At 36.8% G+C, this 13,832-nt stretch overlaps 1 protein-coding gene across 3 annotated transcripts in view; it reads right to left on the bottom strand.

The window, feature by feature from the left end:
- The window catches only part of LOC126767739 (G protein-activated inward rectifier potassium channel 3), a 93,571-nt gene extending 91,446 nt beyond the window's left edge, over window positions 1-2,125 (bottom strand). Inside the window, exons 1-2 of one of the 3 annotated variants that reach the window (XM_050485322.1) lie at window positions 1,842-2,125; window positions 1,513-1,740 (exon numbers count right to left, since the gene is read on the bottom strand). The gene's annotated coding sequence lies outside the window, so the exon portion shown is untranslated. The remainder of the gene's footprint in view (window positions 1-1,512; window positions 1,741-1,841) is intronic. The other 2 variants (XM_050485323.1, XM_050485320.1) reach the window with 2 other exon arrangements.
- Window positions 2,126-13,832: the final 11,707 nt, after the last annotated feature.

Genomic DNA, 13,832 nt, shown 5'->3' with positions numbered 1-13,832 from the left:
TATATTTGTGCAAACACCATGAAAAAATATGTTTTTATTAGCAAAATTATGCAATTCATTAGTTTTCAATTTATTTCACCCGATTTAATTCAATTACGTTTGACAAATAATTAATTAAGTGGTTATAATATATACTTGGCGAGTGTAATTAATGAATGTTTACTCATTTATAAGTAATTGCACGAGTGTGCATAACATTATATGTTAATTAGTAGACAGTAAACCGGATATGCATATTACAAGCAATATTCTGCTTTTGTTTTTATTTTTTAACCATTTGTTTGTGATAGATAAATGATGGAAACGTGAAGTATGAGTTTTACTGCTAAACGTATATAATTTTTAATTGCTATGCCTTCTTAAAAAACTATTTTATTACTTATTTGCACACTAATACACACAATAAGAAATAATGACCTGAAACTCCCACAAATGCCATCGACGACACTCATTTCCAATACCTCTTCAGGATAGCATTTTATTACTTGTTGTAGCTTTTCATTTTCCAAGGCTAATAGCTGACAAATAAAACAAATTCAAGAGCGAACAAAAAGCACAAAAGAAATAAAATGAAAAAAAATGAAAAGTACTTCCATACACAAATAACAACGGACCAAATATGAACTGCACAAGTTCTATAAAAACTTGCTAAACAAGCCGCAGAGTTTCCTTTTCCATTATCGTAGTGCGAAACTAGGTCATGAAGTTGATAAAGATTTGAATGTGTAGAGACTATGAACTCCTTAGGGTTTGTAAATGAATTTGCAGTTATTTATTAGTGCAAAGAACCTAAAGTTTCGCGCTAAAAAATTTAACATAAAATGTCAGCGAACTGCACGCAAGTTTTGCACATAACTGTATTGTTGTTGCGCTGTACACAAATCAAACTTTTCTTGCCACATGTAGCCAACGACCGCTTAAATGGGTTTATTTATGAGTAAGAAAGCAGCAAATAAGGCTTGATTTGATTTAGTTGATATGAACGCAAAATTATTTCTTTATTTCCAATTGATTATTTGGGCTAATTTTCTTGCAAACACCCGCTTTAGAAGGGCATGTGCACTAATACAAACAGAAAATATATGTATTCTAAAATTATGTCGCCACAATGGCTGCGAAAGCTGATGGCTGCAAATATGTTACAAAAAAAAATATTTCTTAATTTTCTAACAAAAAATATATCAAACAAAATTATGCAAACTTTCGAAATGTAGAAATGGTTATTTGAACACTTTTTAAAATGCATTATACACGTTTAATAATATTGAAATTTATAGGTTTTAACGCCATCACATTTCTGCGTGGCATGGCGTATGAGTAATATGCGAGTCGACTTGGAAGTTGCTGTTAAAGTGATTAAAATTAGATTTAAGTCAGATAATTTAATATTACAATATGAAAAAACAAGAAAAAATGTTAATTTCGCTTGCACCGAGGCTTTAATACCCTTCACAAATACCAAAGATTACTTACAAGAACCTTTAATGGGCAGTTTGTACGGCAGCTACATACCTATATGCTACAGTGACGCGATCTGAACGATTTCTTTGGAAAATACATTACTGCCTTAGACAAAAACTCATGCCGAATTTCGTGCAGATATCTCGTTAAATGAAAGAGTTTTCCATACAAGCACTTGATTCCGATCGTTCAGTTTGTTTGGCAGCTCTATGTTATAGCGATCCGATATCGACAGTTCCGACGAAGAAAAAGGACATGAGCGAAATTTCAGATTGATATCTAACAAATAGTTAACAGCTTAATTGATTTTACTCTTACATACTAAAATTTTCATATTTGTTATGATGTTTATGGTTTTTAAAACCAACAACGGTACTCACTTAAGAAATCATAGAATTTTCCACATTCTGTTGCCATAAAACAAAGCAAACTTTAATCACTTTTACTTGTAACCCATTTGGAAACTATTCACACGCTTTTCTTTTGTACAAAAAAGGTCAGCAAAACCTCACTCGACACTCGACTTTCCGCGTTGGGGAATGCACCCAAAGGTTGACGCACATTGAATATAATGAAAAGCATCATAAAGTTTATACGGCTTTTTATCTATAGAAACTTATACCTAATACCGTTGCCAGTGACTAGTGAAGGCTAAACAGCGGCAAAAACTGATGGCACTGCAAATATGTCATGAGCGCGCTACTGCATGTTGCACTGAATGCAAACAGAAAATAATTAGCGAAAAGGAAAACTTTAAATTGATAAATGTAACTTAAATTGCACGGTTGCAAATTTGTAAAATATTTACAAAGCAAAGCAAATTTAGTTTGGTAACTTACCTACATACGCGGGAGCAGAGTGAATTTGAAGCCGTCAAATGAACTGTCAAGATAAGTTGGGTATATGAGTACACACGTGTGACATTTAAAACGCAGCAGAGTATTGAACGTAAAATATAAACATATATGTACTTCTATATACGATATAATGTATAAGATATATATATAACTGTAGACTAACGCCATGTTTAGCTAAAGCTATTAGTCAGAGTTTCTGCTGAAATACAACTTAACCAGATAAGAACTCCACAAAAATATTCAACTAAAGCCAAAGTAAAGCTTATTTCGATAATTATGCCGGATTGTGGCTTCTTCACACTCAATTATATTATGAAAGTATTTTTACTATTTTTTTTTTAATACATACAAGGATATATTCAATTTAAACCATTTAGCGTATTAAAGATACATACATATTTAAACAATATTTTGGTAAATTTTTATTTTGAAATTCCGTAAACTTAACCGTTGGTACCTCATCTCTCTTGACGTCCTAAAATCGATTTGAAATTTTGGGACAAAATTTAGACATATTAATAAAATAAAAAATGAATTCGATTTTATGAAATTTTCAAATCTACCGAACCCCTTAAGTACAAAACCGAGGCGTTAAAACTTAATAAGCCTCATGTTGCCCTTCGAAGACTATAACAGGGTTTTCAATAGGGACGTTACAAAAATAGGGCAATCGAGACAGCAAACGACACCATATTTTTTCCCGCTCTTTTGACATTTCTCTTCACTAAGGTTTGCCATTTGATCTTCGAATGATATACGATCCAACAACGAGTCGAAATTATTAAAATTTACTACCGAAATTCGGAGTCACTTTAAGAGCGCTATGTCCAATTTATGATCGTCATAATCGTCCTGTTGGATCCACAATTGAGCGCCTAGTGGAAAAATTTGAAGCTACAGGCGCAGAACAAAATGTTAACGTACCAGTGAGACAATGAAGTACCCGTAGTGTCGAGAATATTGCTGCCGCTAGCGCATTAATTGAGGAAGACCTAAATTAGTTTCTCACCTGTCGTTCTGAAGCGTGAGGCATCTCTATGACGTCGTTGTGGTGAATTTTGCGAAAGAATCTTAGCTTACATCCTTGCAAGATGAAAATGACCCAAAAACTGAATTGGCCGCCTCGGTCGTGCGATTTGACGTCGTTAGGCTATTTCCTGTGGGGCTACGTCAAGTCTATGGTCTATGCCAACAAGCCAGCGACAATTGATGCACTTCGTACGAATATCGAACGTGAAATTGCAGCAGTATCAGTCGATTTATTCTATTTATTTGAAAACCGTCGAAAATTGGATTCAGCGTCTGGACTTCTGAAAGCGTGCCCATGGCGGCCATGCAAAAGAAATCGAGTTCCTGACATAATGGCATCGAATGTACTTTCACAGAATAAATAATTTCATTGATATCCCAAACTGTTTTTTATTTAGAAAAACTATGATAGCGCTCTTATTGTAAAGCCTGTTATAAGACTTATCTTAACTTTTCACACCAACACTAACTTTATATGCGTCTCTACATCTTCAATGTGGCTACTAGCTATCAGGGCTTGGAGCTGAAGAAAGTTGAAGCTTACTAATGTAAATACTTTGAAACATCCACCTAAATACATATGTACTGTATTGTCACAACAACAACTATATACATATGTATGTATGTAAATGCTATGCATAAACTACATTTAAATTTCTTATCTCGAAATAAAATTTTTGTTTCGTTAGAACAATCTGTGGCGCTGTTGTCTTTTAAATTTATGGCATTTCAGCAATTACTTTATTTCAACAAAATCTTTGCTCGTAGAATGGCGAACATGTGAGTGCAATATATCAAAATATATTATGACAAATATTAGTCTACATTTTCTGATGCAGAATTTTTAAGACGTAATTTTAGATAACGAAATAGGAAAATAGTTCAAGACACTAATGAGTTCGCGCCATGTTGTGCACTATATTTTTTCACTTACACTAGTTTACAGTCTTTTTCCGATTGTGTTGTTACAGACTGTTTCTTGCTAATTTCGGGTTGCTAAAAGCGAAAATGATAGTAAAAATTTCTTAACTAAGGCTGTTTTGTATTAAAAATCGGCACAAGAGTCAAGGGTTATAGGCGTCGAATCACCAACATTTATTAAAATGATAAAATTTGCTGTACGTGAAGCAAAATGTTTGAACTCAAATACCCCTCAAACCTCTTAGCACATAAGTCGCAAATTTTTCCTTCAGATTTGCTGAGTAGTGTTAAAGTTACACCGATGAAGAGTCCACAACTGCCAGAGTGTTTGTTCCATATCCTCCACTTGGAGTTCATGGTTCAAGTTGACAATAATAATGAGTATAAGGGAAGATTGGAAAGGTCGACTGCTTACTTTTGGACATGTACGCAAAAATTCACTATTCACCACCTATCACGATGTTATAGACGTGTTTCGTAGCACCGTTATCACTTTCTTAGCATTTCACTGGACCAATCGTCACGAGCATTCTTTTGAGCGATTAACAAATTGTGTGGGATCCAACGCAAGCAATTTTTTTTACAGTCAAATGTTCATGCAAAATTGAATGTATGCTGGTTCCAGCAATGCCTACAGTTGACTAAAGTCGTCATATAACCTTCTTGCAATAACAGTTTTGGCACAACATGTAGAGTTGCCAGAACAGCAATGGATTTTAGACACCTTCCGAAATTCGTCTTGGAGTGATCTTCGACAACGATTGAATTCCCTATATTATCGGTAAACACTGGTCCTTAATCCGTTTCCACGATAGTCGGTTCTACGTAACCGAAATGGACCCGGTCAAGGGCTGCCAATTCGACAGAACTCAGCCACTACAACAACAACAACAAAAGGAGAAGGTCCCAAATGAAGCTTCAACGACAGAAATTGAATTCAGTTCACCGATGCAATATTGACGAGTTAATCCTTGACGAAAATTGTAAAAGATAATCGCGCGAAAATGTGTGCCTTTTAATTAAATTTTTTAGTCGAGACGAATATTTTAAGTTACTATAAACAGCACAAATAGCGCTCGTATGTCAAAACGTTATGATAAAGCTGTGATTGCCATATTGCAACACCAGGGTTGCCAAATCTCCAACTATGAAAGGCAACCTACGTATGTGGCACGCAGAGTAAAATATTGATGCTTCCTAAACTGTGGGAATATTTAAAATAAATTGGTTTCCCGCAAATTATATGGCAATTTAAATTTGAATAAATGCTTAAAAATCGGCACATAGTTGCCAAGTTGGTTTTATACCAATAAAACCAGTTTATTGAACTCCTACTATTGTGTTTTCGAAAATACCATTTCTAATGATTAATAGCTGACCTCATTATCGCATGCCATTTGCATATGGTGAATTGCAGTGGACTCTCCAATTATTTCTCTCTTCACGTGCCAATTAAAATGGAAGAAACGTAAATATGTGTACATATGTATAATGCCACTGCAACAACTCTTTGACGTCAATACTCCACAAAACAACAAAAGCTATTTATAGGCTGATTATACCGATTTGAGATTTATAAAATGCTTCTAAAGACTTAGGACTTTGAATATTCGCATTCTTCAATTGTTGTTATTCTTTGTCTGCTTGCCTGCGGTTGTTTGATTTAGAGGAAAAACTTCTTCTTCGTATAGCTAATATTTATATGTAAAAATAGTTAATAAAATAGCAAAAATGATAGTTTCTGAACGATATCTGATTTCTAAAACCCATAGACCAATAATATAGGCGCGCAATTTTCTTATGAACCTCGATATATTTAAGAAACTAGACCAAAGCTTTGCATTAAACTTGACGACAACAACCTCAGCTCTCGAATTGTTTTCCAAAACACACATATGTAGTTCATTGATCTGGAGAAGTAAGAAAATAAGCGTAACTATTTATGTCCTATCCAAAGTTGTAGTTCTAACCTAATTATAAACATATGTAAGCCAACCCGAAGTCTCACATAAATAGACTTCTGGCGCGTTTTCGAGTGAAAGCAATTTATAGCAGCCGCGAGATGTCGCTCTTTTGGCATAAGCTTGAATATTTTCATAATTTAAAGAATTCTTCGACCGAAATATCAACGCAATTTATTTTAGAAATTTCTTCTTTAAAGGGAGAAAGCTTACCACTGAAATTTGTACGTAAAGATGTGAAATACTAAATTAAATTTATACATTGTGACAAAAAAGTGGTCGGAAATCATCATCAATATTTATTCTGTTGCCTTCAAAGTAAACCCCACCAGATGTACTTAATATCATTCTGCCAACGATTTCTGAACTCCTCGAAACACTTTTCATAAGCATGTTTTGAGATGGCCTTCAGCGAATTTTGTTTTCTCTCTTCGATCGATTAAAAACGGGTTCCACGGAGTGGAAATTTCAGTTCGGCGAACAAGAAAAAATCACACGGAGCCAAATCTGATGAAAACGGTGGTTGATCGATGGTATTCATTGCGTTTTTGGCTTCAAATTTGGTCACAATCGTGGCTCGTTGCAATGGTGCCTTATCATCGTGTAAGTCCATGTATCCAAGTATCCATGAATTATTCTTCATAAATCCGCCCGTTTTTGACGGATGATCTCATGCAAACGCCTCAATACGGCCAAATAGAACTCATTATTGACCGTCTGTCGCTCCAGAACAAACTCATGATGAACCAAATCACAAATATCGAAAAAAATAATGAGCATCACCTTGACTTTTGAGCGGCTTTGGTGTGTTTTTTTTTTTTTTGGTTTCGTTGGGTGTTTTTCCCTCCATTCCTGTGATTATTGGCTTGTCTCATCGGCAGTTATAATGTTCTCCATGAATGTGGGATCGTATGATCACGTTTGTCCAAAGAGACCTGTTTATGGTCCACTTTTTGAAATAAATTTCGACATTATCTGGACGAGTGGAGCAAGAATGCGTTTCATACCCTAAATATCCACAAAAATCATTCGAACGGACTCGCGAGAGATGTCGAACTCTCTTGCCATCTCTCAAATACTTGCCTGACGATTTTCAAACACTACATCCTTCACTTTTTTAATATTTTCATCATTTGAAGAAGTTGAAGGTCGTTCAGAATGAGGTATGTCTTCAACGACTTCTCGACTAACTTTGAAGGCTTTGTACCTCTCGTAGGCTTATGTCTTTGATAAAAGTGAATCACCATAAGCCTTTTCCAATATTCGCAACGATTCCACACACGAAATTTTGTTAGAAATACAAAATTTGAGAGAAATTCTTTGTTTGATGTTCTTGTCCATTATAAACATCGCAACCTACTAGTGAGCTGTACCGACTTAAGCAGCTACTATGAGCAAACTGGTTGACAGATCGGGCTCATAATTGGCATAGTAATTAAGGACAGTCTTATCAACTTAGCAAAATACATTTTTTCAAAATTTTCAGGGGAATTTAATTACAATTTACAAGTCTTAAATGAATTATTAACATTTTGCTATTCAAGGTTAATTTAAACATTGTGTGCACCCTTTATACAGTATGCCCAAGATAGACCAACACCTCCTTCTATATTGGTATCTTAATACATATTCCACATACAATTTGATTATAATTTTTCCGTTCATCAAAAATCAAACAGTAATAATTCAACTTTGACCCCAAAAGCAACAGCACGCCAGCACAACCTATGATTGTAAAGAAAATTGAACTCCAGCCATGAATTGAAACAAAAACAACAACTACTCTGTACTTTATAGCTAATTTTCCACAATTTGAACTTCGACACAGCCATTTGCGGACTTAAGTAGCAACAAATTGCGGAATCCTCAAATAGAAGTTTTTGGGCGCTGGCCTTTCAAGCGGAAAAAGTAGCATTGAACTTTAAGCCAGCGAAGTGCTACGAAGTGTACGAAATCCCTGCGCATAAATACCAATACAAACACATAGTATAGAGTAAGCTTTCGCTGGAGCATAGTGGTATAAAGTGCACGCGAAAGTGGTAAGAGACGGAATGAATAAACAGTGAAGAAAAAGTGAACACGAATGTAACATTTGCGACCGCGTGATTTATATAGACAATTGAACTGTCATACACAGACATACATGTACATATGTATATGTATATGTGGGCTCACGCCTCGGCATGTAACTGCATTTAAGTATGTGTGCCTAACACGCTTTATGAAGCCAATGAACGCGTGTGTGTCTACGTCTGCCCGCTTTTAAGGCTCTTACATGTGTACGTGTGCATTAAACGGTACTTGTTGACACTTGTAAGCCTGAATGAGTTCATCGCAACAATTTATTTCGTTCGCATAAAAACTGTCAAATCGCAAACAAACAATTTTGCGTACAAACAAAAGTGCTTGATAAAATTATCCTTGTTTCAAACAAGTTTTTTTATAGCTTATTACAAACCTTCAGTTTGTATGACAGCTTTATACTGCAGCGGACCGTTGTGGACCATTTCGACAAAACAAGCAGAAGTCTTGAAGCACCGTGTGCAAACTTTCAGATCGATAACTCAAAAACTGAGAAACTAATGCGCATATATACAGACAAACGTACAGACGGACGGGCATGGCTAGAACGACTCAGCTCTTCATGTTGAACATTTATATATACCATACTTTAAAGGGTCCCGTTTTCTTTTGGGTGTTACAGACATCATGGCAAGCTCATTATACCCTGTCGAAAGTATATAATTCATTTTGTCTCACAATTGCCTTTTTTATAGCTTTCACGTGTTTATAGTTTTTTATTATAACTATCAAATATGGCGGCGAAGAACTGATAAGGAGCACGCATCAACTTCTTGGTAGAATATGGTCAGACAAAAGCATACCCGACGATTGAAATTTAAGTGTGCTCTGCCCCATTCACCAAAAATGAGACTAAGCAACTTCCTTTATGCCGCTATGTCTGACTTTGGCTGTGCAAGCTGACGTTGAGCAATACCAAAAGCTCCGTCGGTATTACGAAGGACCTCTCCGACCCGTTCGATACCAAACGAGGTTTCAGACTCCCTATCGTGCGATTTCTTCAAACTACCCTCGGAGAAAATAATTCGAGCTGCAGAACTTAATAGAGAATTTACAATCCTTTATAAGAGTGTACAGCTTAACATCAACAACCGCGCCGTTAGTTTTGCTTTCTTCAGAATGGATATGGAAGCGAAGCCAATGGTCTGGTAGTGAACGAGGGCAAGACGAAATATCTCTTGTCATCACACAAACAGTCGTCGCAGTCGCAACTTGACTCCCACGTGATTGTTGACAGTCATAACTTCGAGCTCGTTGATAATTTCGTCTATCTTGCAACCAGTATTACCACCAACAACAATGTCGAAATCAAACACAAAATAACTCTTGCCAACAGGTGCTACTTAAAAAAAAGTAGGCAATTGAGAAATAAAGTCCTCTCTCTCTTTTCGAGAGAAAGTTTCTGTGGAAGATTTATGGTCCTTTGCGCATTGGCAACGGCGAGACGAAGAGCTATGCGAGTTATATGGCGACATTGACATATTGCAGCGAATTAAGAGACAGCGACTGCGCTGGCTAGGTCATGTCGTCCGTATGGATGAAAACATTCCAGCTCAGAAAGTATTCGACGCTTTACCCGCGGGTAAGCAGAGGAAAAGGAAGACCTCCATTGCGTTGGAGAGACCAGATGGAGAAGGACCCCGCTTCGCTTAGAATCTCCAATCGACGCCAAACAGCGAAAAGGTAGAATGAGTGGCGCTCTGTTTTATATGAAACCTCTAAATATATAAATGTATTATAATTTCTAATTTACCAAGATTAATATTGAGCTTTCACATCGCAGTATGTTTAATGGGTGATTTTGTGAAATAACTGATTTCCATACAAGAATTGTGTTTTAATCGGTCAGTTTGTGTAGCAGTTATATGCGAGCAGCTTCTTAGAAAGAAAAAAACGCGTGGTAAATTGGACAGACAAACGAAAAAATAGACAGACGGACATGGCTAAAACGATTCAAGTCGTCCCACTGATCACTATATAAGTAAGTATATATGGTATATGCCTTATAGGTTCTCCGATGTTACCTTCTGAGAATATACCTGTTCAAAGTATCAACATATATTCAAGATCTTATTACTTCAAAGTCTTTTTGAAATATCAAAATCTTAAAGCCAAGTATACTACACTTTCCAATATTACTCATACATAAGGAATTTAGCAATTTTGCCATTGAAGCATACTCGCCAAAGCGCCCAGTCAAACATTTCTGATTTCATTTTACGCTTGGATTTTTTAAATTTCTGATTTCTTAGTATAAATATGTACATATATATGAGTAAACACACTTCAACCTAATTTTTCTGGGTTTTCCGATGTTTTATTTTTCCAATTTGACCCCATTTTCTTTATGACAACTCAGCAATTCGTCACGTTTTCTCATTTACTTTGCGTTGGCAGCCGTCAATGTCAGCGGCGCCGCACCGTATTTATTTTTGTATTAACTAAGTGTATTATGGACTACTACTGAGTACAAAATTTGTTGCTTTCGTGAGACTTTCAATGATTTCGTTCTGCAAACGTGGCAATTATTTGAGTGGATTTGCAGCCACGTGGCTAACATTGAAGGTATTATAAAACTCGTCATATAACGGATGCTTGCAAACGAAAGCAAAGGAATCGCAATATAAATAGAGAGAGATGTGTCCGTTTGAAACTATTGAAACCGATATTACTAAAAAAAAAACAAAAAACAAAAAGCAATTTAAAAGACATATTTCATGAATATTGATAGCAAGTTTAATATATCGCGGCCGTGAAACAATAAAATCTGTAAGAGAACTAAAAGTACATATGGCTTACATAGACGTACTAATCTAAATATCCATATTCTGCAGCGCATATTAAGTGTGTTTTGTGGAAATAGCTCGCCAATGTGTCAGTACTAAACCGAAAAAGTTGTCGCATAACTTATATTTAAATACACCCATGCACATATATGACATGCGTGCAGTTTTTATGCTTGTCTCTGAAAAACTTCAATACGTCAAACGAGAGAAATTCACAAGCGCAATATATTTTGCGTTCAATCAAACAGGATTTTCCACAATATATTTCTTCCTTGACGTCAGAGCTTTAGCCCGTCGAAATGCATACATATAATATATATCTTGGAAAATGCATAACGTACTAAGTTAGTCAACCCGAAATAAATCAAATATGTCATAAATATCAAAATGCTTACAGTCGTCAATGTAGACAATCTGACCAAACGCAAGGATTTAAGTTGAGGGAGCATACGTATAGTAAAATGATTGTGTCTCCTCATACGCCTTCTGGTCGTGAAACTTAATACTTCTTTTGCTTTCCTCTGTTAGCAGATTTTGCAGTTAAAAGCGAAGAGAAATGAGACGTCATATGAAAATGGAATGCATTACTTTTGGGAACTCCACACCAGAGCTTGAAAGCCTTTTTGAATTCATCATCCCGCGGTTAAAGCCCTCTATCAACAAACTGATTGGATCTTATCTGTGTGGCTTTAGGTCTTGGAAATCAACAGCTGACCAGATATTCACCATGCGCCAAGACCAGTGAAAAAGGGATCGGCACACACCACCTCTTCGTTGATTTTAAAGCTGTTTTTGACAGCACGAAAAGGAGCTGCCTTTATGCCGCTATTTCTGAATTTGGTATTCCCACAAAACTAATATGGTTGTGTAGACTGGGGGCTCCACGAGCTTGATACAAGAGTACAGCTGCTAGCGTACGCCGATGATATTGATATCATTGGCCTCAACATCCGCGCAGTTAGTTCTGATTCCTCCAGAATGGATTAGGAAGCAAAGCAAATGGGTCTGGCAGTGAACGAGGGCAAGACGAAATATCTCCTGTCTTTAAACAAATAGTCGTCGCACTCATGACTTGGCTCTCATCTCACTGTTAACAGTCATAACTTCGAAATCCGAATCAGTAATAAGAGCAACAAGAATGTCAGCCGCGAAATCCAACGCAGAATAGCTCTTACCAACAGGTGCTCCTTTGACCTGAGTAGGCAATTAATAAATAAAGTCCCTCTCGACGAACAAAGACTAAATTCTATAAGTTATTCGTTATTCCCGTCCTGCTATATGGTGCAGAGGCATGGACGATGACAACATCTGATGAGTCGACGTTACGAGTTTTCGAGAGAAAGATTCTGCGAAAGATTTATGGTCCTTTGCGCGTTGGCCACGGCGAATACAAGTATCACATTCAATAGAACGATGAGTTGTACGAGTTATATGGCGACATTGACATATTGCACCGAATTAAGAGACAGCGGGTGCGCTGGCTAGGTCATGTCGTCCGTATGGATGAAAACACTCCAGCTCTGAAAATATTCGAGGCAGTACCCGCCGGAGGAAGCAGAGGAAGAGGAAGACCTCCACTCCGTTGGAGAGATCAGTTGGAGAAGGTCCTGACTGCACTTGGTATCTCCAATTGGCGCCAAATTGCGAAAAGAAGAAACGACTGGCGCGTAGTTGGTAACTCAGCTATAACCACGTAAGCGGAGTTTCCACTAGTAAAGAAGAAGAAGAGGTACATCGAAACATATAGCAGGAGCGCCATGACCATTGACGGATAAAGAATTCTCGATTATCATTTTATCATGCGAGAGTATAAAATGTTCGGTGACAGCCGACCTTCATTTAATACAATAAACGGCGCCCTTCCTTGTCAAATTTAATTAGTATTAAAAGTTGGCATATTATTTATTGAGAATCTTGTTCAGAAAGAAATAATACTTAGAGATACTTGGTAGGTAAGCGGTGCATTTCGGCACTGCGCTCAAACCACGTGGTGTTCTCAACGAAACTACTTACATATATCGGTTGCGCTTTTTGTAGACAGCCGTTCAAGATTTGGTGGATTCCAAGTATTTTATTTTTGGCTCAATGGGTATATAAACAAGAAAATCTGTTACGATAAGCAACTTGAAGAGATTCAAGAGGTGTCATTTCATGCAGAAAAAAACACGGGTTTTGTGCGGTTTGTGAGCCGGCGGCGTCATTGGGCCGCACTTCTTCCGTGTTGATCAAAAATTGGATGATATGGACTTGGGCAATATGTGGTTTCAACAGGAAGGCGCCTCAAGCCACACAGCGAATGTCACAATCGATTTACTGAAAACCAAGTTTGGTGTGACGAAATGGTCCAGTCAATTGGCCGCCTCGGTCGTGCGATTTGACGCCGTTGGACTATTACATATAGAGCTTTACGTCAAGTCTATGGTCTACGTCAACAAGGAGCCGACGATTGATGAACTTCGTACGAATATCGAACGCGAAATAGCAGCAGTATCGGCCGATTTATGCTTGAAGACCGTCGAAAATTGGGTTCAGAGTCTGGATTTTTGCAAGCATCGAATGTATTTTCACAGGAATAAAGAATTACATTGATGCTTTTGTAACACTCTTATTGAAAACTATAATCTTAGAACAAATTGAAGCCTGTGTACTCATAGTATAAGTAGACACTTAGACACATGAATGTGAGCTGTGCATAATAGGTACATAGCAAATATGCTTGAGCACTTACAACAAAT

This window comes from Bactrocera neohumeralis, chromosome 2, assembly GCF_024586455.1.
Source record: "Bactrocera neohumeralis isolate Rockhampton chromosome 2, APGP_CSIRO_Bneo_wtdbg2-racon-allhic-juicebox.fasta_v2, whole genome shotgun sequence".
NCBI classification, from domain to species: Eukaryota; Metazoa; Arthropoda; class Insecta; order Diptera; family Tephritidae; genus Bactrocera; species Bactrocera neohumeralis.
The sequence above is the reverse complement of the archived record's forward strand: the minus strand, read 5'-3'. Positions and strand labels throughout refer to the sequence as shown.